Raw genomic sequence first — 24115 nt, 5'->3', positions numbered from 1 at the left:
TAAATTCCTGGTTTCAAGCCCGGTTTGGGGTTCTGAAAAGGATTTCAGCCATGATTAAGGTTTCAATGGAAGGTTATAAGACTGTGTAATGGTTGAGGTTTTAAAAAATATTTCATGTTGAGAAGAGACTACAAAGAGCAAAAAGATGGACACAATGGAGTACAATACTATGGTTGCTAGGCAAGCCAACATTTAGGTGAAGTGTTTTCTGAGATTTTTGTATTCTCACACATTTAAACAACAACACAATATTGGGTTATATTGTATCCCTTTTGAAGTCTAGTGTAGTTGCGAGCAGGCACCTTTATTAACACTTTTGCCAGACAAACAGGCATGGAGACGGGCGGGCTACGAAACAGCACCACTTGGATTCAGGACCACGCAGGGTGTGGGCCTCACTTGTGGTTGCATTCAAGTCGCAGCCACATGCATTTTGGACATTAAGAACCCATAAACATGTCCTGCCAAGGACATAAATACCATTCAATACTGTACAATATTTGCTTGTCCTGAGTCCTTATACTCTGTTCTTCAGTCAACATACCGTAAAACTTCTATTTCATTGGCATGCCTCTCTATTTTTCAAACTTTCCCCTGTTGTGCCGTTCAATTAGAGGGTGCCGCTCTATTTTTCGACTAGCTGGTCAGAATTTTGAGAAGATGCGGTAAATTTTATAGATGAAAAGAGAAACCAGGTAACATAGGGTTGCATATTTATTAAACAGAAGGCACAAATACAAGGTGATTACTGGTAAGTAATTACAAATTCACTGGTGAAAATCAAGTAACACGTCTGTTGTAGATGTCCTCGTCATTCACATCACCTTCTGCATCAGCATAGAGTTTCTGAGTGAGTTCACGTTCATCGTCACCGGCATTGGCTTGCGCTTGCTGGAGAAATTGCAAACCAGTCTGAATCGGGCCGTCTGACCTGAAACAATGGATCTGGCAATCCTCTGAGCCGTCGAGCACGTTGGTCAGTCCGCATCCCTTGAACGACTTGATTAGATCCTTCAGCAGCTGATCCCAAAGATCGACAATCCATTTCGAATAAACTTTCATTGATGGTGCTCGCATGTTGCTGGATTTGGTGTAGCTCTTCTCGCCGTGCAACATACAGTTCTCGTAGAACTGTCGGACTTTGGCCTTGAATGGGGCGTTCCAGTAGACGCCGGGGGCCTGTATGAATTTGGTGTAGCCTCCTGGAATCACGGCCACATCAATCTGGAGCTTCTTCAATTGCTTCTTGGCGGCATCGCTAATGTGACAACGGTATGAATCCCAGGCAAGAAGGCGCTTGCCAAACATAGAAGAACTGATGATCCGTAAAACCTCTATTTCACCGGCATGTCGCTCTATTTTTCAAACTTTCCCCCGTAGTGCCGTTCAATTAGAGATGCCGTTCAATTAGAGGGTGCTGTTCTATTTTTCAATTCTTCCCCCAAAGTGCCGTTTTATTAGAGGTGTCGTTCAAATAGAGGTCCCGCTCAAATAAAGATGCCGCTCAAATAGAGGTTTTACGGTATATATATATTACTAGCCCTTCACTAGTAAAAGTAGTGAGAGTACTAGCTCAACTTGTGCAAGTACTTTTATTTGTATATATATTACTAGCCATTCACTAGTAAAAGTAGTGAGAGTACTAGCTCAACATGTGCAAGTGCTTTTATTTGTTGACCAAGGTTTCGAAACCATATGTTGAAGCCCAAACCCAATTTTGGAGCACAAATTCAGAAATGAAACTTATTTTGAAGGCTGAACCTTTAGTTAAAGAAAAGCGCTCGCTGAATACTCTATGGGGAAATAAGTGTAAAATGTCCTTATGCTAGTATAATCTGCCTAACAAGACGTTGTTAGTGGAGTTGCAAAAAATAATTTGACATGACTAATTCATAATAGTATTACAGTTCTGAGATCGAGGGTTGAATCCCGGGTTTGGGCCTCCATGTGTGCAGTTTGCATGTTCTGCTCGGGGTTGCGTGGGTTTTCTCACGGTACTCCAGTTTTCCTCCCTTGTCTGTCTCCTTGTGGCCTGCGATTTGCTGGCCACCAATTCAGGGTGTCACCCGCCTGGTGCCTAGGTCAGCTGGGATAGGCTCCAGCACCTACCGCGACCACTGTTAGGATAAGTGGTAGAGAAAACGAATGAATTTACCATATTTTCACACATGTATAGGGCACACTTAAAAGTACAATCGTACCTCTACTCACGAATGCCGCAGGCGCAAAAAGAAGACAAAGGAAATTCACATATTCTTCGTTGTCTTCTTTTTTTTGCCTGGTATTCCCATAGGTATCGTGTATACAGACTAGATTTCCGATGCGTGTTGTGAGGCAACAGAGCTAGAGCTAAAAAAAACAAGACGCCGAAGAATATGTGAATTTCCTTTGTCTTCTTTTTAATAAAATTTTTAATAAAATAATTTGATTTATTGCCTTTTATTTTAAAAACGTTCGCGAGTCCGGCGACAAGCAACAATGTCTAGCTCCGTTGCCTCATAACGCGCATTGGAAATCTAGTCTGTATACACGATACCTATGGGAATACCAAGCAAAAAAAAAAGAAGACGACGAAGAATATGTGAATTTCCTTTGTCTTCTTTTTAATATTTTTTTTAATAAAATAATGTTATTTATTGCCTTTTATTTAAAAAATGGAGCGCTCAACGTAGGAACCGTTTAACATGCGTAGTGTGTTTAGAGACGAGCCCATTTGTTACGCACACGGCCAAATGTTAATGTGTTTCTGTTGTCGAGCGAGTTTTTGCTGTTTTATTTTCTTTAATAAAGAATATGTGAATTTCCTCTGTCTTCTTTAATAGTGGTTAAGGTTAGTGGTTAAGGTTAGGCGAACTGTCTGGCGACAAAGTGTCCGGCGACGAATTATCCGGTCGACGAAGTGTCCGGTCGGCGAACTGTCCGGCGACCAAACGTCCGTTCGACGAAAACGTCCGGGGACGAAGTGTCCGTCGACGAAACGTCCGGTCACGCAAATCACTATCCCAACAAAAGAAAACAAGATCCAAGTTACGAAATCCCTCTAAACATAAATGCAACAACTCCAACAACTCTTTTTTACCTCCGTTTATAATCAGTTCTTTATTTAAAATTATTGGTTTCAATTAAATGAATAAGCCCATTATTCATCTAAAAACAGATGAGAAGAGAACACGTTTTTGCATGTTTGGTATTCATTTCATTACATTAATAAATCATTTTCTTATCTTTTTCTTTCATTTTTGTCTATTTCTTTCAGCTTTCCTACAAAAGTGGGACACTGCTAATTTTTAAAGGGTTTAGTTCAGGGGTGGGCAAACTATTCCACAAAGGGCTGCAGTGGTGCAAAGTATCTGTGCTGGATCGGTTGATCAAAAACCTGCACCCACAGCGGCCCTCGAGGACCGGCTTGCTCACCCCTGGTTTAGTTGGTAGTTTTTTGAGGAACGTGGAACCAATTATAGAATGTACATATAAAGTACTGCTCTACTTACGAAAGAACCAATTCATTCCGTAAGTAGAGGTACAACTGTATAAAATGTTCTCTAAAATGGACGCCTTGTGGGTTGCAGTATTTTTTTGTATGACCCATACAGGCTGCCTAGTAGTGTAGAGGTTCATTTGCCTGACTTCTGTGCGGGCAAGTGTGGGCTCAATTCCCACTGGTGTCAGTATGATTGGGAGTGCAGATGGTCGTTAGTCTCTCTGTGTGCCCTACGACTGACTGGCAACCAGTCTAGGGTGTAGTCTACCTTTCGCCCGAAGACAGCTGGGGTAGGCTCCAAGCAACGCAATTGGGCGGTATGGAATGAATGAATGACCCTGACTGCTTGACTGACTGGTTTCATTTCTTGCCAACCCGCTACTTATTGCGGACAACTCAGCGGACATTCGTGTTCTCGTGCTCAAATGAGCAGACTCTAAAAATAGCCCACCCGTGTACTCTAAGCATTACAGTAAATCCATTCAAGACATCCCAGACACTTGGAAACGATGGATGTCGGATGGCAAACATAGTTACATACAAAGACTAGCTAGCTAGCAGTGTCGCACAAGTTACGTGACGATTTGGAATGGATTGTGGATTCCTGGGCTAAAGTGGCTGCGAGCACTGTATTTTGAGCTTTCGTCAAAGATGGAATCAGGATTACGGTACCCCACGGCGACAACTCCTCGACCCTGACAGTGAGATGGACGGCGATCTTTGATGGATTTCTAGATGTTTGAATGCTTTGACTTATATTACCCAGTCTAGAGTGTAGTCTGCTTTTGCCCAGAGTCCAGCAACCCCTGCAACTCTTAAGAGTTATGGAAGATGAATGAATGAATGAATGAATGAATGACTTATATTTCCACGAATACACATTTCATCAATAAAACACAATCAAATTCAGTTGGTGCTCTTGTTGCCTTTTAAAACATACGTTGGCATGCATGTGTTACACTAAACAACCATATGTTACGTCCATTGAGCCGAAGCACTTCGTGTATGGACAAAATACAGAAATTGCAACCTCAACTGAGACAGCACCCTTTCAGACAGTACGCCATATAGAATTAAAATTACGGTATTTCATCTTCTCTCTATAAAAAAATTGAATTAAAAGTGCATTGAATATCATTTTTCAAATCTTAAATTGGTGCTCTTTGCTTGGGTTCTGCAAAATTGGAATTTTCATTAAAATGCAGCTGACTGGTGCAAAAGCCTATCCTAGCCAACAGACAACCAAATTTGAATATTCATTCTTTAAATTTCTACACTTCCTTTAATTTCTTGAGGTGTTTGTCAGTAGAAAGCTCCTGGGCGTGAACAATACGTGTAGTAACGTTGACACCAGTTGTGGTCCGTGCATTTTCTGGTGACGCCTTCAGCAAAAACTATTTTATGGCTATAAAACCTCTACTGCAGCTACAGCTGCGACACATAAAAAATAATCAATAATAACCTCATACAATTGAAATATTATTTAGGAATATAGCCATATTTTACTCACCAAAAATCCTTTTTACCTGTACACATATCCATTCTCCTTTCTTTCCTCATTCTTTTCTATCGCCATCGAAGCTAATGCTGAAAGTCGAGCCTGTCCTGTCGTGTTTCTGGCATACGTTTTATTCGATTTAGTGCTGAAACTGTTCGTTCCCGGTTGTGACAGGCTTGCTTCCTTTGGAGTTCTTAATGATGCCTAGCTTTTTTTTCTTGAAAAGTCCATCTTGAAAATGGCTTTGACAGTAAATGCGCAAAAAAATATATTTCTTCAGTCATTGCTGGTTGACAAAACCGCTATTAAATCAACACAACAATATATTTGCTTGTGCAGCTCGCTACAGATACAGCTTGCTAGCTCTGGCTAGTTGGTGAAAGCGATGACGTATCCCTACGCCTGCGACAAGGCAATGACGTATCCCTACGCCTGCGACAAGGCAATGACGTATCCCTACGCCTGCGACAAGGCAATGACGTATCCCTACGCCTGCGACAAGGCAATGACGTATCCCTACGCCTGCGACAAGGCAATGACGTATCCCTACGCCTGCGACAAGGCAATGACGTATCCCTACGCCTGCGACAAGGCAATGACGTATCCCTACGCCTGCGACAAGGCAATGACGTATCCCTACGCCTGCGACAAGGCAATGACGTATCCCTACGCCTGCGACAAGGCAATGACGTATCCCTACGCCTGCGACAAGGCAATGACGTATCCCTACGCATGCGAGAAGGCCTTGGTGTCACCAAATCAAATTCTGATTGGTTAAAGCAACAGTCTTATCGACGCTTGTTTAATGCAGCAAAGCCTGCAGAACTGATTGTGAAGGCCTTGAGGCAGATTTCTGACCCAACAAATAATGGCTGAAATGTGATTGGTTAAATGCTTCAATATGAAAACACACATCTGGAAGCAGTGCAACCAGGGGGGAAAGCAATGAAAGGAAGCTAATAGACAATTTGGAATTATTTAATAAGCATTCATGGACAAAATATAATTAACATCAGTCTGTGATTCAGATATTTCTTAGGCCAGCAGAGAAGGCCTTGAAGGCCTTGACGGCACACCACTGGTTGACACATTGGTGAAATGGTGAGTAGAATTGTTCTTTCAGGAGGCAAGCTTTCGTTTGGAGATCCTGGTTTCAAAATACTTATATATTCCTATTTATTTTTCAAATAAAAGATTCAATTACATGACGCCTAACCTCTTACACTGTGCATCAAGGCTGTAGATCATTTCTCTCTTGCAGGCATCAAGAAGTAACGGACACCAAAAATCTTTTAAAAATCAATCGTAGACCAAGCAAAGAGGCCACCTTTTACAGGGCACAACCCGAGAAAAAAGTGCCTCTTGGTTAGGAAGTCAAAGGTAGAAAGTGACAAAAGCATAGTACTAGACAACAAAAAGCAATTGTAACGATATAAATCATGCTTTAATTATATACTGTCCAGATGTGTTTTCTCAGGGCTGAGAGTGCTCAGCCTTACCGATAGTAGTGGATGTGAAGAAATAACGAAAAGGAAAGGTACTTGCATAATATGTAATAGTTTAACTTCAGATGGTGACCACTTTGAAAACCTACCATTTGCAAAATAAATTCAATTGCAAATGTGATACCAATCTGATAAAAAAAATGTAAACAGGTCTTTTATTAATTAAATATGATTTTACATATTTTTAAATGGTCATAATACTCAGAAAAACATTTTATAGTAAAAAAAACAAATCATACAGTGCTTCTAGTAAAAAAAAGAATTAAACATGATAAATATTTAATGATTTACGAATATAAGCCCATTATTTCCAACCCCTGCAAGGAACTAATTAAGTCAGTGAAAGTACATATTGCAGGTAGACGCTTTCTCTCTCTTTATGTGAGGGGGTACAAAATGGAGAATGTTTTGAATTATCCGTTTCTGCCAGGAGTGACAAATGGAGGGAAGGATTCATCATAAATCACAAGCGGCCAAACACAAAGTGCTTGCTCGGCAGCTGGAGAAGCAGCCTGAAATTTAATGTTTGCTTCGTCTGCAAATGCCACTAAGTTCTCTCTGTTTGTGCTTGTGTGATGCTGGCAGTGCCATTGACAGCAATAGTTGTCTAATTCATTTGGACTTGACGGTTGGCGGTGATCATTCCCCACCAGCACTCATAATTCTAATGGAATGGACGTCAATCTCAGCCAATGCAGACCTTAATCAGACGAGAATCAACAGGAATGTTGACTAAGCATCTACAAGAAAATAAACAACTTCAATCAACATGACGACTTCCTAACAGAAGCTCCCTGACTTGATCCAGGAACCGGTTTACAATCAAATATTTTTTTCCACAGTGCAAATATCAGCATTTTCTCTCCTTCTTTGACATTACCTGTAATGGCATTTTCATTGATCGGCCACTTAATGGTCGGCCCACGTATACTGGATGGCGTTCATTTAAAGTAGAAATGAATAATGGCTGTCTGAAGTGAAGCAGTAAAATCTCATGTCTGTGCATGTGTGTTGTTTTCTTTGTCATTGAAGTAGGGGAAAAGGATAGAGTTTTTATTTTGTGGGATATAGCGAGGCAGACTTTAGAAAGGAACGTGGGCAATAAAAACTAATTTACCTTCGCAAACAGAATTTGTACTCAAGTATTTCTGCAAACGCAAAGCATTTCGCCGGCGAGTGCTCGTACATCACTTCTATGCGTTGGCAAACAAACCCCCCACCCGTCTCTGCTTCTTCATCGCTCTTAGGTCATCAGCTGGAGAAACCACAACAAAGGGGGATCGGGCGGGTAGGGGGAGTGGGGGCAGAGTTGGCGCGGTGACCTTGGCTGTGACATCATGTGGCGGCAGAAAGAAATGAAGCCATTAGGCCGAGGCGGCGCTCGCCCATAAATCAGACGCTTTCCAATAAGCTGCCTTAATGGTCATCCATCACCCCAGCCAGCCTGCGCCTTCCGCACCCAACCGCCTGGGGAACGGCCGCCGGGATGCAGGGTAATAACAGAGGGGGGTGGGGGAGGGGGGTATATGAGGGGGCCCTGTCCAGGTAGACTCTTTGGGATTTACTCAAAGAGGGAAAACACAGCATCAGATAGGCAAGAGAATGAAGGATGAGGTAGAAGATGGAAAGCAGGGCGAAAGGAGAGTGCAAATGGATGGCTGGGGGGCATATAGTGAAGGAACCACACAACAAAAACTTTGGTAAATTAATTAACAATTCAATAGTAAACTAAGTAACCCATGAGATTGTGGTCTGTGGTGTGTAATGTCTCAGCATTACCGATACTTGCCCTGATACGCCATTAAAAAGCAGCCAGCAGTATGGGCTAGTACTAAGAAATAACACACTGCACAATATGAACTCTTCAAGATTTAGTTTCCAATCGGCTGTTGCCCTTCCCAAAAAGGCCGGTAGTTACAAAAAAGGGTGCTTGTGTTGCTTTTTCTTTTTTTTGTTTGTTTGTTTTTTGGCTAGAATACTTTTTATTTTGTTAAGTGTTGTTGAATGTGCTCATTTGGCAGTCATATTTTTGATGTATGGGACCACACTTTAAATGGCAAATAAGTGTGCAGTGTGCATGCTAAACAGTAATATTGACCATGATTTTAAGTTTCATGCACACTGTCGGGCCACCTGATGGTGCAGTGGTTCTTCCACCTGACTTTGGTGCGGGGAATCATGGTTTTGATAGGGAATACAAATGTGTTACTTTGAAGGGAAAATCTTAAGAAAAATCATCGCACGTGGTATTTCTGAGATACTGTAAAAAACGAAAGAATTATCTGCCGGATTGCACATTTCATTGCATGTTCCGAAAGGTTGTTGCCTACATGGGGACGAATTCAAAAAGGAAGTCACGTGACCAGTACAACCAGGAAGTGTGTCCGTAGGGGTCTAGTTTTCACCATGTCTCTGGGTGCAATAATAGCATGAGATACACATTATGCTGATATCAAGGCCGGTAGTTTAATGATCGACCGCAAGACCTTCGATCAGCCTTAACAACTATTGGGATGTGCTGACATGGTAAACACTATGAACACATGTATCAAGGCTACTCGTGTCTGGCTAGTCAGAGCACGTCTAACTACTGGTAATAGGTAAGATGGCGGCGCCCTGAGCGAGCAATGGCAGGCACAAGTAAGTAGTAAGTAATTTTCACGTTTTCTGCAAAATACGTTTTTGGTGGGAATTTCATTAAGATGTCAAAATTAATTTAATGCAGCGTTTTATCTGTTTGTCTTTTCTCTATTTTGAAATAAATGACCATATCGGCCGCATTGTCTCGCCTTATGGTGTTTCGTCTTTATCACCTTGCAGTTTCGTGCATGTCAAGTCTAATTGGTGCACATATAAGCCATACCCTTTATTCAGTTATCATTTTTTGTTACAAATGCGGCTTATATGCGACAAAATACGGTAGAAGAAAGCTATTTCAGTGTTGTTTTTTCAATCAGAATGGAAAATATACCAATTTGTTCTTGCATCGTATAGTGACGAAAGGAAATGCTTTAAAGCGAGTTGTAGTCACAGGACAGTTACAATATCAATTTAGATGCTGTGAAATGGAACATTACCTGATGCTTTCAGACATAACCCAACCCAGGACTTATCCGGAGTTGTGACTAGTTTGCGAAGTGAATAAATTTTGGATAATGTCCCAATCAACTGACTAAGGTCATTAGGCTCAAGATGCGTAAGTACTGGAACTTTATCATACTTTGTTGCATATATGAAAGGGGAGTAAACCTTTTGAGTTTTGCATGTATTTTGGTAATGTCTAAGTCATTTAGAGTGGTGTTGAAATGACAGTAACTAGAAGAATGAACTTATTTTCTTAAAAATGCTTTTCCTTAAAATGAACATAAACATTCAATGAAAATGAATTTCATGTCTAGGCATCAATGGCTGTGCATACTAAGTTAATGAAGTTGATAAATAACATATCAGTGCTGGTCTTGACTCAATAGGCCTAGTGACAAAGACAAAAAACAAGATCGTCAAAGCCGGTGTTGTCTGGTCTGATCTTCTGAGATGCTGTACCGTAGCATCAGACGTCTAGGACAAGCAGCACTGTGCATTTGCTTTTGGCTTTAAAAAAAGCATTAGGTAACAAAAATGTATTGATGTTTCCTCATGTTTTCCACTCATTACCATTTTGGTGCCTTCCGAGTCTGATGACAGCATGTATAAATGGCCACATTTAACGACATGAGCTAACAGTCATTTCTACAATTAGAGAAAAATTGCCACACTTAGTCAAAGAGCATCGCAGGAAGAGAAGAAGACGATCACATGGAAAACAAGCCCTTGGAGCCAAACCCCAGCATCCCGAGTGCCAAGCGGTACCGCGGGAATGACTTCACATGCTCCGTTTTTGCAGCATTTAGGCGAGTGCGCCTGGGGCTGAGAGCCTTTTGGTAACGCATTTACGACCCAAACTGGGAAAGTCTTGCTACTCTGATTTTGGAAAGAAACTCGTGGGCCAAGTCAGTGATGTATTTGTATAAAACATTTGATTATAAATATATAATAATTAATTGTTTTAATTGTATTAACATATATTTACATTTTACATTACGAGAACATTTAAATATTTACAATATAATAGTGTTTCAAATTTAAGGTTAAATAAGAGAGTATTGCAAATATATATATATATATATATATATATATATATATATATATATGTATATACGTATATATATAAATATATATATACATATATATATATATATACACATATAGATAGATAGATAGATAGATAGATAGATAGATAGATAGATAGATAGATAGATAGATAGATAGATAGATAGATAGATAGATAGATAGATAGATAGATAGATATATAGTTGATCTTTAAAATATTATGCATATAACCAAATTATTTAATAAATAAAATCACCTGCAAATTTGCTTATTTCACCCTGTGCGGCGCACTACAGAGTTCCATTCATTCATCTTCCATACCGCTCATCCTCCTAAAGGTTGTGTGTGTTGCTGGAGCAAATCCCTGCTCACTTTGGGCAAAAGGCAGACTACATCCTAGACTTGTCGCCAGTCAGCCATAGGGCACACAGAGAGACAGACGACCATTCGAACCCACAATCATATTGCCACCAGCAGGAATCAACCCCGCGCCCTCCCGCACCGCTGTCAGGTGAGTGAACCTATACACCGTCAGGTGGTTAGCTGGACACTTATCTATCTACAAGCTAAACACGCTGTATTGTATAGATTCACAAGCCTCTGCTTTCCTTTTGTAGCCTCCGTGCCTAGAAATGCAGAAAACCAACAGCACACTCAATATTTTTTTTTCTTAGGCGCAGTTATTTAACCATCATGCATAATGACTCCTCTATTTGGGTTTCTGGGTACAAAAAAGTGGTACTGGAAAGTGATAGTGTTAGATCTGGGCCTTTCACTTGCAATATGCTGCATTACACACCGCGTGACTGGCACGGTGAATATGTGAAGATTACACCATGTGGGAAAACTATTCTTGACTAGTCTAGTTTCTGTGGGGTGTACGTGACGAGAGCTCTAACCTCCACCAGGAATTAAGTGTTCGTCACCCCTGAGATGAATGACTTGAAGCCCAGATGTCAACACCTACTTAATTGTTTTTGAGTCTTAGGTACAATTTCTAACGCCAGGAATTATGCTACAATAACAGTTTTTCTCATTGGCTAACATTTACAAATATAGACATTCAATCCATTTCTACTGGGAAGGTTGGCAGAGATCATTCACTGCAACCCACATAGTCCAAATAGACTGGATTTCTATTGCTGTCAATGAGAGCCAATGACTTGCTTCTTGAAGAGGGATGACATTGTATGACTTGTAGTTTAATTATTACAGGCATTATATTGAAACATTATGTATTTTTTTATTATACAGATATTAGCCTTATTGATGATGATGATGCACACGTGTATCATTGTCTTTGTGACATTGAGAGGTGACTGCTATAATGTGGAAGCACCCTTTCTGAAGGGCACAAACACCTACTCAGGGGACCCATGTGGGTGGTACTGAGCCCATATGCTTCACAGTCTCCTGTTGTTTTTGTTGTTGTTCGGCTCATTTGATGTGTGGACCCATGACAGTGTCCAGAACCCCTTCTGAGCCATGTGTGTGTTGGTCTGTGTGTGCACGCATGGACATTAGAATGTGTGATAAGTCACAATGTTTATCCTAGATGCAATGATGGGGAAAATGTTTACTTTAGTGTTTAAAAGTGTTGTGCATACATAAATAAAGTTCCCAATGCTATTTTACATTGATTCTTTTAAAATAATAAATGACAACATGTTTGGCTGTCCGTTTGGGGGGCAATTTTAACAATTGAAATTCCTTCGCCACAAATTCAGGGTATCCCCCGCCTGGTGCCCACGGCCAGCTGGGATAGGCTCCAGCACCCCCATGACCTTTGTGTGGATAAGCCGTTCGGAAAATGAATGAATATATCATTTTAGCATTTTTGCGCCCCCGGCGGTTGAGTCGGCACGTCGGCCTCACAGTGGGAGACCTGGGTTCAAATCCAGGTCGGTCCACCTGTGTGTAGTTTGCATGTTCTGAGTGGGTTTTCTCCAGGTACTCTGGTTTCCACCCACATTCCAAAGACATGCATGGTAGGCATATTGGGAACTCTAAATGTAGGTATGAGTGTGAGAGTGAATGGTTGTTTGTCTCCTTGTGCCCTGTGATTGGCTGGCCACCAATTCAGGGTGTCCCCCGCCTCTGGTCCGAAGTCAGCTAGGGTAGGCTCCAGCACCCCCTGCGACGCTAGTGAGGAAAAAGTGGTTCATAAAAGGAGATGATGAAAAAAATAGAACCGCTTATCCTCACAAGTGTGGCGGGGGTGCTGGAACCTATCTATCCCAGCTGACTTCGGGCACCAGGGCGGGGACACCCTGAAATGGTGGCCAGCCAATCACAGGGCACGAGGAGATAGACAACCATTCACGCTCACACTCATGCCAATTTATAGTGTTCAACTAGCCTACCATGCATGTTTTTTGAATGTGGGAGGAAACCAGAGTACCTAGGGAAAACCCACGCAAGCCCAGGGAGAACATGAAACTCCACACGACCTGGGATCGAACCCAGGAACTCTGAGGCCGACGTGTTAACCATTCAGCTTTTGGGCCGCCTACGTTTTAATACTATGCATATTTTGCATGAGTTAAATATGTATAATTATCCTAGATCCTATTTATTTGATAACACCATATACGGTATATTTATAAAATACGAGCAAATGGGATAGCTCATCCATTTTAAATAGGATGGCTGAGTTGACTTATTCATGCCTTTGACGACAATAGACGTCCAATTCATTTTGACTGGGGAAGGGCTGGCATTCAATCACCCTCCCAGTCAAAAATGGATTGCGCGTCTATCGCAGTCAGAGACATTGCTGTAGGTGTCCTATGGTAATTTTTTTGCACAATCTATTCCTCAGAAAACTATTTGTATGAATGTTATTATCACTGATTCTTTTACCAACTGGGGTTATCTTACAATATAATACTTCCAAAAATAAAATGTATAGATTTAATCAGCTAGCTAACTTATAGCCCAAATATTACCACTGAATTCAATACATTGAAAAAACACATTTTAATCCAATTTTGATGTTGGCCAGGAACCAGTAGTGATGGAGCAGCAGGAAGGATTTTTCGCACATTGGACCCTCATCCATTTAGTTTCATTGCAGTTGTGGCCAGAGGTTTTATAGTAGTTTTTCCCCACAAAATTTAATCATTTTATTAAAAATAAGGATCAATATATATTTCGTAGGAAATTGCTTCAACACAAACACTGCCAACATAGGCCTTTTTTCCGTCTAACCAAGTCGTGAGCTGAGTGGACATATAAAAGCCCATACAAAGATGTTGACCAGGCAGTGAGTGGCCTATTTTGTCATTTTGATGAAAACATTTTACTGTAGACTGTGAAGACTGCTTTGTCTGAGTGACAAATGATGTGTTCAACAATGACACAGGAACCGAAATAAGAAGGCTTTGGCCGATGTTGTTGACCCACAAAAAAGTCCTGGTTTTAATACTTATATATACGAATAAAGTTATTAGTTTTTACCCCATTATGCGTGCTTGTGGATTCGGAATATCACGTTAAGTGCGGCGTCGAGCCTGGAACGTTGTTGAAGGACCCAAACACGGGAAAGGAAACAGGGACAAGGTGACATGGAGTGCTCTACCACCAACTTTAATAACTAAGGCAGGATGGGTGTCAATAACAAGGACTTAAAATGACAAAACCAAACCTGACATGAAGACATGGGGGGAAAAGAGGAACTTGGAACATGGCGTAGGTACATCAAGTAACGTAGACAAAGCAGACGATCTAACCAAGACTCACAAACACACAGAGTTTAGATAGACAGACAGGGGTTGATTACAATATAGAGACACCTGTTCACACGAGGGACACAATAGGCGAAACGCATTCAATAATCACACAGAAGGCACACACATCCATCCCAAAACCCCATATATATATACACACATTTTTATTTTTTAATAGGACAATTAGTAGATATAGTCGTTATCATCGTGACTGGCCTAAACTGCGGGACCGCATGTTACAAGGCAAGGCCCAACTGGGGCCCGCTTCTTACTTTGAAATGAACAACCTCGGAAAGCGCACCACCCCCTTCTCCCTACCTCGCTCAAAATGGCTCCATAAATCATTTGCCTGGATGTAATCTGCAGTGTCCAGAATGTGAGGGGCGAGACCGGCCGGCATAATGCAAGCAAGTTTCCATTGTCATTCAGCCGCATGCAGCAGCCTGAGCCTGATAAGAGTGTGGCTGAGAGAGGGACATAAATCACATGCCGTGCCAACGCTTACTCTACTCATCTCGGCAGGATGGAGGGGGAGTGCACGTGATGTGGATGGCTGTAGAGAAAAAGACATGCAAAAATAATTGGAAAATGGAATGAGAAAACGAACTCTTTATTTTTATTTTTAATTCATACCGCACTTCCTTGCAAGGGTTGAAGCCTACCTATCCCAGCCAATTTAAGGCAAAACGCAGACTACCATAGCCATAGGCCGCATGAGAAGTCTTAAGTCAACATTTTAAGATGTTCCCTACCAAAAACATGGTTTATTGCAATTGCCGTGTTTGGACTTCATGTCGTATGTGGAAAACAAGTGTCTGTTTTCTCCTCTATGTCATCCTAGAATATTGGATTTTATGTTTATTATGATGTTAAACATGATATTATCATAGCCACTTTGTATTGTTCCCAGAAAATAAAATCTTTTAACATGCAAATATGTAATGATGTGCCTATAAATTATCACTGACAACATGTCATTGTAGTACATGTCACATGTCAATAATTATTTCATTGAATTTTATATGCTCCAGGACCCCCGCAACCCTTGTGAGGATAAGTGGTTCAGAAAATGAATGAATGAATAAGTAGATACATAGAATACAATGACTTGTGTCATCAACATTCATTGGCGGTCCTTTGTTCTTTCTATCTATCTGTAAGTAAGTCTAAAGTGCAACAAAAATATCTCTTTACATGCAAATGGACAATAATATATTTATCAATTAACTGTATTATTTAGGTCCATGCTCCCCAAAATTCAAGTTTTTGTTCAGCTTTTGCTGATAACTTTAAAATACTAATGACAAATATTTAATTCATTCATTCATCTGAAGCGCTTATCCTCACAAGAGTTGCTGGAGACAATCCCTGCTAACTACGGGCACCAGGTGGAGGACACTGAACCACTGGATCGCAGTGCAAAATGAAACGGACAACCATTCACACTCACTCATACTTACGGGCAATTTAGAGTGTTCAACCATCCTCCCGTGCATGGTTTTGGGGATGTGGGAGGAAACCGGAGTACCCAGAGAAAACCTATGCAAGGGGAAAACATGCAAACTCCACACTTAAAATCAAACCCTCAACCCCAGACCTGTTGGGCCACCGGGTCAGTAGAACAAATATTTTTATGATTAAAATGTATTCTATACGCCTACATGTCTATGTTATAAATATGAATTGTATACTAATTAGATTCTATTAAAATAAATTATGTAAATATTTGAATATATACCATATATCCATTCATCACTTCTGACATTTAAATAGATGTTGATTGTTGATTTTCCCTATGAAATGAATGATTTCATTGTAAAGAATAGTTCAATTAGAATGTAACGCTGTATTTGCCAATCCATTCAATGATTGGCCACAATAGAGATGGAACCCGTCAAGCTGCTAATAACAGCTTTTCGTGCCCGTGTTTGTTGCGCAATCACGTCAAGTGTCAGCTCTCATGCATTCAGGCAGGTCCTCCTGGCCTTATTCATATGTTAAAGGCCTAACCGCACCACCGCGGCCCCTTTGGCCGGGCCCACTGTGAGCGCCATGTTAACACATGTAATCCCCCATTAACGCCCAGATGAGACAACGTAACCCACATCCACGCCTATTCGGGGGGCCCCCCCTCTTGGGATTACACGCCCCACCGTCCCTGAAGTTTGATTTTGAGCTAAGTGTGTTTGCCTGTAGGATTTCACTGAATGAGTGCTATGAGAGGCTTTTGACAAGATTTGTATGCATTAAGAGTCAAAAGAGGCATAGCACGCATGGTTAGCACGTCGCCCTCACTGGTCAGGGGTCGAGGGTTTGATCCCAGGTCGGTCCTCACTGTGTGGAGTTTGCATGTTCTCCCCGGGCTTGCATGGATTTTCTCCGGGTACTCTGGGTTCCTCCCACATCCCAAAAACATCCAGGGTAGGCTGGATGGTTGTCCGTCTTCTTGTGCCACTGATTCAGGGTGTCCCCTCCCTGGTGATCATTGTTAGCTGGGATTGGCACCCTGATGTTTGCTGATGTTTTGTTTCAAGTATTGAATAGTTTTTTATTATGAGGGGGGAAATAAATGTGACCCTTAATTAAAAATTCAAAATTATTCTAAATATTATATGGAACAATTTATTTCTGAAATGACCAACTTTTAGATGTATGGGCTTAATATTTAAAGTAGTAACCAATATTTTTAATCATCTGTTGGAATCCGTTAACTATTTTTAACACTTAAACCAGTGAGAGATTGTTATGAACTTGGTTTAAAGAAATAAATCTTATTAAGATGTTTGAAATTTGAGTAATAATAAACATGTTCAGTCACACGTTGCAAGTGGCAACTTTTGGATTTGGGGTAAAAGTTAAATCAGATAGATTCAGGAAATTATGAATTAGGAAATTATCTGAATTTCTCTTTGGAGCTAAATCTGGGCTTCCTTGTGGAGCTGCTTCTTGAGATGAGATTAATTGAGATAATAATTCATTCATTCATTCATTTTCTGAACCGCTTTATCCTTATTCGGATCGTGGGGGGTGCTGGAGCCTATCTCAGCTGACTCCGGGCCAGAGGCGGGGGACACCCTGAATCGGTGGCCAGCCGATCGCAAAACACAAGGAGACGGACAACCATGCACACTCACACTCATACTTAGGGGCAATTTAGAGTGTCTAATCAGCCTACCATGCATGTTTTTGGAATGTGGGAGGAAACCGTAGTACCTGGAGCATACCGGAGTGCCCGGAAGAAACCGACGTAGGCCCAGGGAGAACATGCAAACTCCAGACAGGTGGACCGACCTGGACTTGAACCGAGGACCCCAGAGCTGTGAGGCCGACGTGCTAACCACTCAACTCGCTGGGCCGCCTGAGATAATCATTTAAACCTTAAATTTGGGCCTAGTGAGTTAAAGAGTTAGAACATCTGTCTCACAGTTTTTAGATGGAGTGTTCAATCCCCGGTGGGTTCCGAACTTTCTGTGTGGAGTTTGCGTGTTCTCCCCAGGCCTGCATTGGTTTCTTCCGGGTACTCTGGTTTCTTCGAATATCCCAAAAACATGTAGGGTAGTGCTGTTTGAACAGTCTAAATTGCCCCTATGAATGAATGAATTTCTGTGTGCATGCATGTGTGAGTGTAGTGTTTGTGTGTATGAATGGTTGCTTTTCTATGTACCACCACCGTGCCTCTAAGGCAGGGGTCTCGAACTCAATTTACCTGGGGGCCGCTAGAGGCCGAGTCTGGGTGAGACTGGGCCGCATCAGGATTTCCACAAGAAAAGCACTGATAAAACATTCCAACGTTATCAAATATCTTTATTTTTTAACAAAAAATAATGAATTAAATAAATTAACTTAAAGATGAATAAAAAATAAATCAATCAGTAATACAAAACCAAATAATACTAATGAGCATACAGTAGATATACACTGGCTGGCTAAGTAGAGAAAATGAATTATTTTTATTCCGTTTCAAATGTCTGTATTAACAGCTCTTTAACCTTTAACTTTCTGAACTTGAATGGAACATTGAACATGAAATATTCTGAACACGGCTTCTCTTGCCTACTCCTTGCTGCTAGAGACCTGGCAGCGCTTCTTCTCACATAGTCACATTTGGCTTGAGGGAGGAAGCAGTGGAGACCCTCAGTAGAGCTTGAAGATGCTCATCAGTAAGTCTGGACCTGTACTTGGACTTATTGAAGTTCAAGGTGGAGAAGAGCTTCTCACACAAGTATGTGCTCCCAAAAAGGCACATGGTCCGCTTGAACCTTCGGGAAAGTTCAGGGAAGCTGGGGGTCAACTCTCTCAAAAATTGCCCAAGCTTGTCTGCTTCTCCACTCACCTGCCTGAACTTGGCTTTGAGTGCAGAGTTGCACTGCAGGTCAATGAGCTCCATTTGAAGCTCAGGAGGGGCATCTTGCACATCAAAGGAGAAGGGGTCCGCAAAAATTTGAAATGTGGCTTTGTGTGTCTTGAAGTCTGCAAATCTGTGATCAAATTCCTCCTGTAGCTTCGAAATGGCCTCAACATACTCCTCACCACTGAATGGTGTGCCTGCATCCACGAGAGCCTTGCATGCTGGGAAATGGCAAAGGTTTGTCTGAGAGAGCTGGGCTTTCCATAACACAAGTTTAGTGCAGAATGCTCTCACGTTGTCATAGGCAGCACTGACAAGTTGCCCCTGGCCTTGTAGCTTCTTGTTCAGTACATTAAGCTCATGTGTGATATCAACAAGAAAAGCCAAGTCCATGAGCCATTTGGGATCACTTAGCACAGGATCAATCAACTCACAAACGGCGTAGCTAGCTTTGACTGCTGCATTACTGTCTTTGGTAGCCTTCTTGAAGAGATCCTGTTGCCTCAGAAGACGTGTTTTAAGACTGGCAACCTGGTTGGCTCTCTCATCTCCCTGGTATTTTTCGTACTCCTCAGCATGTCTCATAGTACAATTACGTTTCAAATTGTATTCCTTGTGCACCGCAACTTTTTCAGTGTAAATGAGACACGTCGGGGTGCCCCTGTGTTCAACAAAGAAATATTGCACTCCCCACTTTTCTTGAAACTGTCTGTGCTCATCACCGACCTTTCTCTTCACGGCAGGCTTTGAAAGAGACATCTCTGGGGCTCTGTAATATGTTTTTCCACTTGGAATGAGTCTCGGGTTGATCTTTCACATTCAGTCGCGCGGGTTTGTGGCGCATGTGCACTTTCGCTCTCCGTTTCAATCGCGGATATGGCTACAGACACTGACACAGGCTGGATCACGGATCATAGCGCCTCATTCAGTTCTATGCTGAGAGCAGCGGAGGAGTGTGCGCGCCGAGCGGAGTGATCGGCCTCACGGCTTCTCCTCCGCCCAGCTGATTGGAGGAATGAGTGAGTGAGCGAGGCACTGGACAGCCCGGCCGATGTCCCGCCCTCCAGAGCCGTATACCTCACCGTGATTGGTTCATTCAGCTCCGAACCAAAGTTCCCTCTAATTTTTTGTTGGTCTGAGCAGAAAGACAACCTCCCTGAGCGCACTGAGTACCAGTGTGAGCGACATCATCGGTACTCGGATGATTCGCCTAAAGACGTTTCGCCAACGGACGTTTGACAGACAGGCAGGTCGCCGAATGGACGTTCCACCGAACGTTCATTCGGCCGAACAGAGGTTTCGCCGAAACGGGATTCGAACGCTCGCCCCACCGGATCGTGTGTGTACAAGTTTTTCAACCTCGGCCCGCGGGCCATATACGGCCCGTTAGGATTTTTAATCCGGCCCGCCGCCGGTGTTGTCCAAATTATAGTAAAAATCAATGTTCGTCTACCATCAATGGCAGTCCGGGAATAAGCACTCTTGGGCAGGCAGATGTAGCAGAACCGAGCCGTAAAATGACAGCAATCGGGTCAAATCCATCCTAAAACAGCATTTAATGATTAAATACAAATACTGGATGATATCGCGATGGAGGCAAAAAAATGTCTATAGACGTCCATTCGCCAAACGGCTCAAAATGCTCTCAAATTCGGTCAAATCCAGCTGAAAACAGCGTTTAATGATTAAATACAAATACTAGTATTTGTATTTAATCATTAAACTAACAAATACTAGCACGACCTGTCCGTCTGTCAAACGTCCGTCGGCGAAACGTCTTTAGGCGAATCATCCGGTCACGACATCATCATTGCTCGCTATCGGCACACCAGTATCACACCTGCCACAAGCAGGTGCATGTCAATGTTCCCTCTAATTTTTCATGTAAAACATGCTGTAAAACAAGAAAAACATGAGTGGACAGAGCTACTGCCACTGGCTGCCACTTAAACGGCGCCATCATGGGGAAAGGGGTAAAAAAAAAAAAAAAAAAAAAAAAAAAAAAATTTAAAAAAAAAAAATCGATCTTTCATATTAAGACGGGGGCCGCAAATTATCGTCCCGCGGGCCGCAGTTGGCCCGCGGGCCGCAAGTTTGAGACCCCTGCTCTAAGGTGACCCAGGTGTTTCTGATTGTCTCGTCAAGCCAGGTCTATTTAAACCCAGTATATTTTTCAGTCATTGTCGAATCACCTTGTGTTCGCGTGTGCCCTCCCCATGTCTAGTATTCCGCGGTCCCTCGTGTCTTCCCTGTCAGGTTTGGTTTTGTTCTTTGGTTGTAAAGTCCTTGTTTTTTTGAGAACTTTCTGAAGTTATGAAAGTTTTGTTAGTGCACCTGCCTGCTTTCCTGTATTCCCTGTCCTACCACGCTCCCTACTCTGCATATGTAACACCTATAGGCTATAGCTTTGCTTGGTAGAGTGTGGTTGATAATACCAAATATGTTTTCTTTACTGGATGCATCTGAGCACCAAGCCTTTGTCTTTAGCGTTGGAAGTGTCAGAATATCATTACAAAGTGAATCCCTAACGTTGCCGTGATACTGTCACGTCTGGGAGGGAGTGCTTAGCCCTGCAGTCAGAAGTCTCGCTGTTTCACACAGTTTGTACTCAGGAGGATTTTCCAAGGGAACACAAGAGCTAGAAATGTTTGCCAATATTATGTTCTGTTCCCCCCAAATATGAGCTTCTTTCAAATCAGCAAGTCCTTCACCTCCCTTTTGCTCTTTGAGAATGTGAATTAGTAGAAACAGGAGGACAATTACAAGAAAACATAAAGAGCACAAAGGAGGGGGCACGACTGGAATGATAAATGTATCAGCCAAAAAATGGAGGGAAAAATAACTCCTGTGAAGTCAAGCTTGGATTCCACTCTCCTTCGGATAATTCATGCCAGAGCAGTCTTGGTGTTTACACCTAGAAAACTGTGTTTTTTCCCGTCCTTTGTTCCTGGTAGGCCTCCAATGTAACTTTCGAATGATCTGATTGGATGGAGTTACGTGCAAAGTCCTTCAAATGTGATCTTGTGTTCTTCAATACATGGGCAAGGTTCGCTTGACAAACCTCAAAGGATGCACAAAAATGTTCATGGATATTATTGCATATTTAAAGCAACTTCTTGCTAAGTCACGGTGCACCGCCACTTGTGCTCCGAGGCCACTTGCGATTTCGGAACAGGAATAAGGCTATGGGCAAACAACAGCAAAGTCCATAGTTCACTTTCTTTGGTCCGGACTATGATACACAGACACAGCAGGCAAACTCCACACATAAAAGTCAGAACCCACCAGCGATTGACCCCTTAATGTCAGAACTGTTAGGAGAACTTGCTGCCACAATAAATAATAGCTTCAAAATCTCATTCATAATTTGTATGAATGAAAACAGAGAAAATCTAATATAAAATAATGACTAATTAGCTAATCTATATTCATTCACTTTCCTAGAAGCCTATCCCAGCTGACCTTGGGCACCAGGTGCGCGCGGACACCCTGAATTAGTGGCCAGCGAATCGCAGGGCACAAGAAGACGGACAACCATTCATGCTACCTAGGGGCAATTTAGAGCGTTCAACCAGCCTACCCTGCAAGTTTTTGGGATGTGGGAGGACACCGGAGTAGCTGTAGAAAACCCACGCAAGCTCAGGGAGAACATGCAAACTCCAGACTGGAAGGTCCGGACCTGGGATCGAACCCTCGATCTCAGGACTGTGAGGCCGGGGCGCTAACCACTCGCTCTAAAGAAAACTAAAAAAACCTCCCAATTATTTTTCATTCATGACGACAAACACTTTGGACAACTGTCCACTTGGTTCGCATCAGGGTGCCTCTTAATTGATCTTCATTAGAGCCATAATTAAACACCAGAAAGCCATTGGAGCGAGCAACCATCTGTCGGCGTCTGTGACGGCCAAAGAGGCACGGCGAGTGGGTGTGCGCCCTGGCACTTCTCTGCCAACAAGGCCCCCGCACCCCCAAATGGTCCATATGGGAATGTGTTTGCTGTGAATTTCTCACTGTTTTCTGTCAACAGTGCAATGTTGAAACACTATTACATTCCAAATACGGGCCGAGGAGAGCTCCTAAGGTAAATCTCCATGCCTAATTTTAGAATAGATTTTCATAAAGTAGAGTCTGTGTCCGTCAATGTTAGCCTGTGCCAGTCATAATGGAGTGGACGTCTGTTGCCACCAATATCACCCAAAGATTTCAATCATGAAATCCTGACACGCGATCTCTTAATTCTTTACATTGCATAAAACTTAATCATTGAAAATTTGATCAATTATGACCCAAACATTTTCTGGCATTGATGACTATAGTAATTAGGGAGAGAAAAACCCTGATTCCCAGTAAAGTTCAAGCTTGACTGTAACACCACAAGCAAATGGCATTAATGCATGAATATTGTTTTTTTTCTGGTAAATAAATCTGCATGATAGATTTTAGGGAGAAATGGTGGTGATAATTAAAAAGAAAATGGTAGAATATTTTTTATACTACAAATACCATTTCAACACCGTGAACATAGATACGTTTGTTTACATACTACGTATCATATGTACTATATATAGGTATATTTAATTGAAAAATTAAAAACGCGTCAAAATTTAAATGGGCTGGCAGTGATTTAACATTATTTAATCCCAATAACGGGTATAGATGACCAATCTCTTTGTGCAGAAGAGACTGGCTTCATTTGTTTTTTAAAGTAAAAAAATATGAATAATGTGACAGTGAATAATCAAGTTTACGTCCAATCCATTTGGTTTGGACTGACAAAAAAAAATTATTAAATGGAGATGGACGTCCAATCCATTTCAAATGGGCTAAAAGAGTTGAAATATTTTTGGTAGTAGTTGTCGTGCATGCATCTTAAACAGTGGGATATTTTTTGCTGATGTAAACTGATCAATAAGATAAAATGTTTTTTTTGTCCTAAGGCACCTTTAAAGGCTCAGAATTTAAATAATGTTAATTTTCTGTCAATTCTTTCACCATTTGTGTTATGATCGCCTCAGTTGCGAAACGGAGTGGTACCCACATGCAGAAAACTGAGGCAGACCAAAGAAGGGCTCGTGCACACATGTAATGTTTAATACAAAAATGCTAACAGAATAAACCTTACAAACCAAAAACTGGGGAAAACAAAGAAACACTGAATGGGAGAACACAGACGAGGACACGCATATTGACAAAAGGCAACATAACGGCACACAGAAAATATTGTACAGTTTACTAAATCCACAAACTTAAAAAAAATCATTAAGATAAAAAGCATCAGATTTCAGTGTTTAATTTTCAAAAAAAATATGTTGATATACATGTTTTATAAAGTACTGTTAGGTATTGGTTATATCATGTTTTGTTTTGTGTGGCCTGTCCTTGTGATTGCCCATTAAGTTCACC

Source organism: Stigmatopora argus, chromosome 11 (assembly GCF_051989625.1).
Source record: "Stigmatopora argus isolate UIUO_Sarg chromosome 11, RoL_Sarg_1.0, whole genome shotgun sequence".
Taxonomy (NCBI): Eukaryota; Metazoa; Chordata; class Actinopteri; order Syngnathiformes; family Syngnathidae; genus Stigmatopora; species Stigmatopora argus.
Note: the sequence above shows the minus strand (reverse complement) of the source record.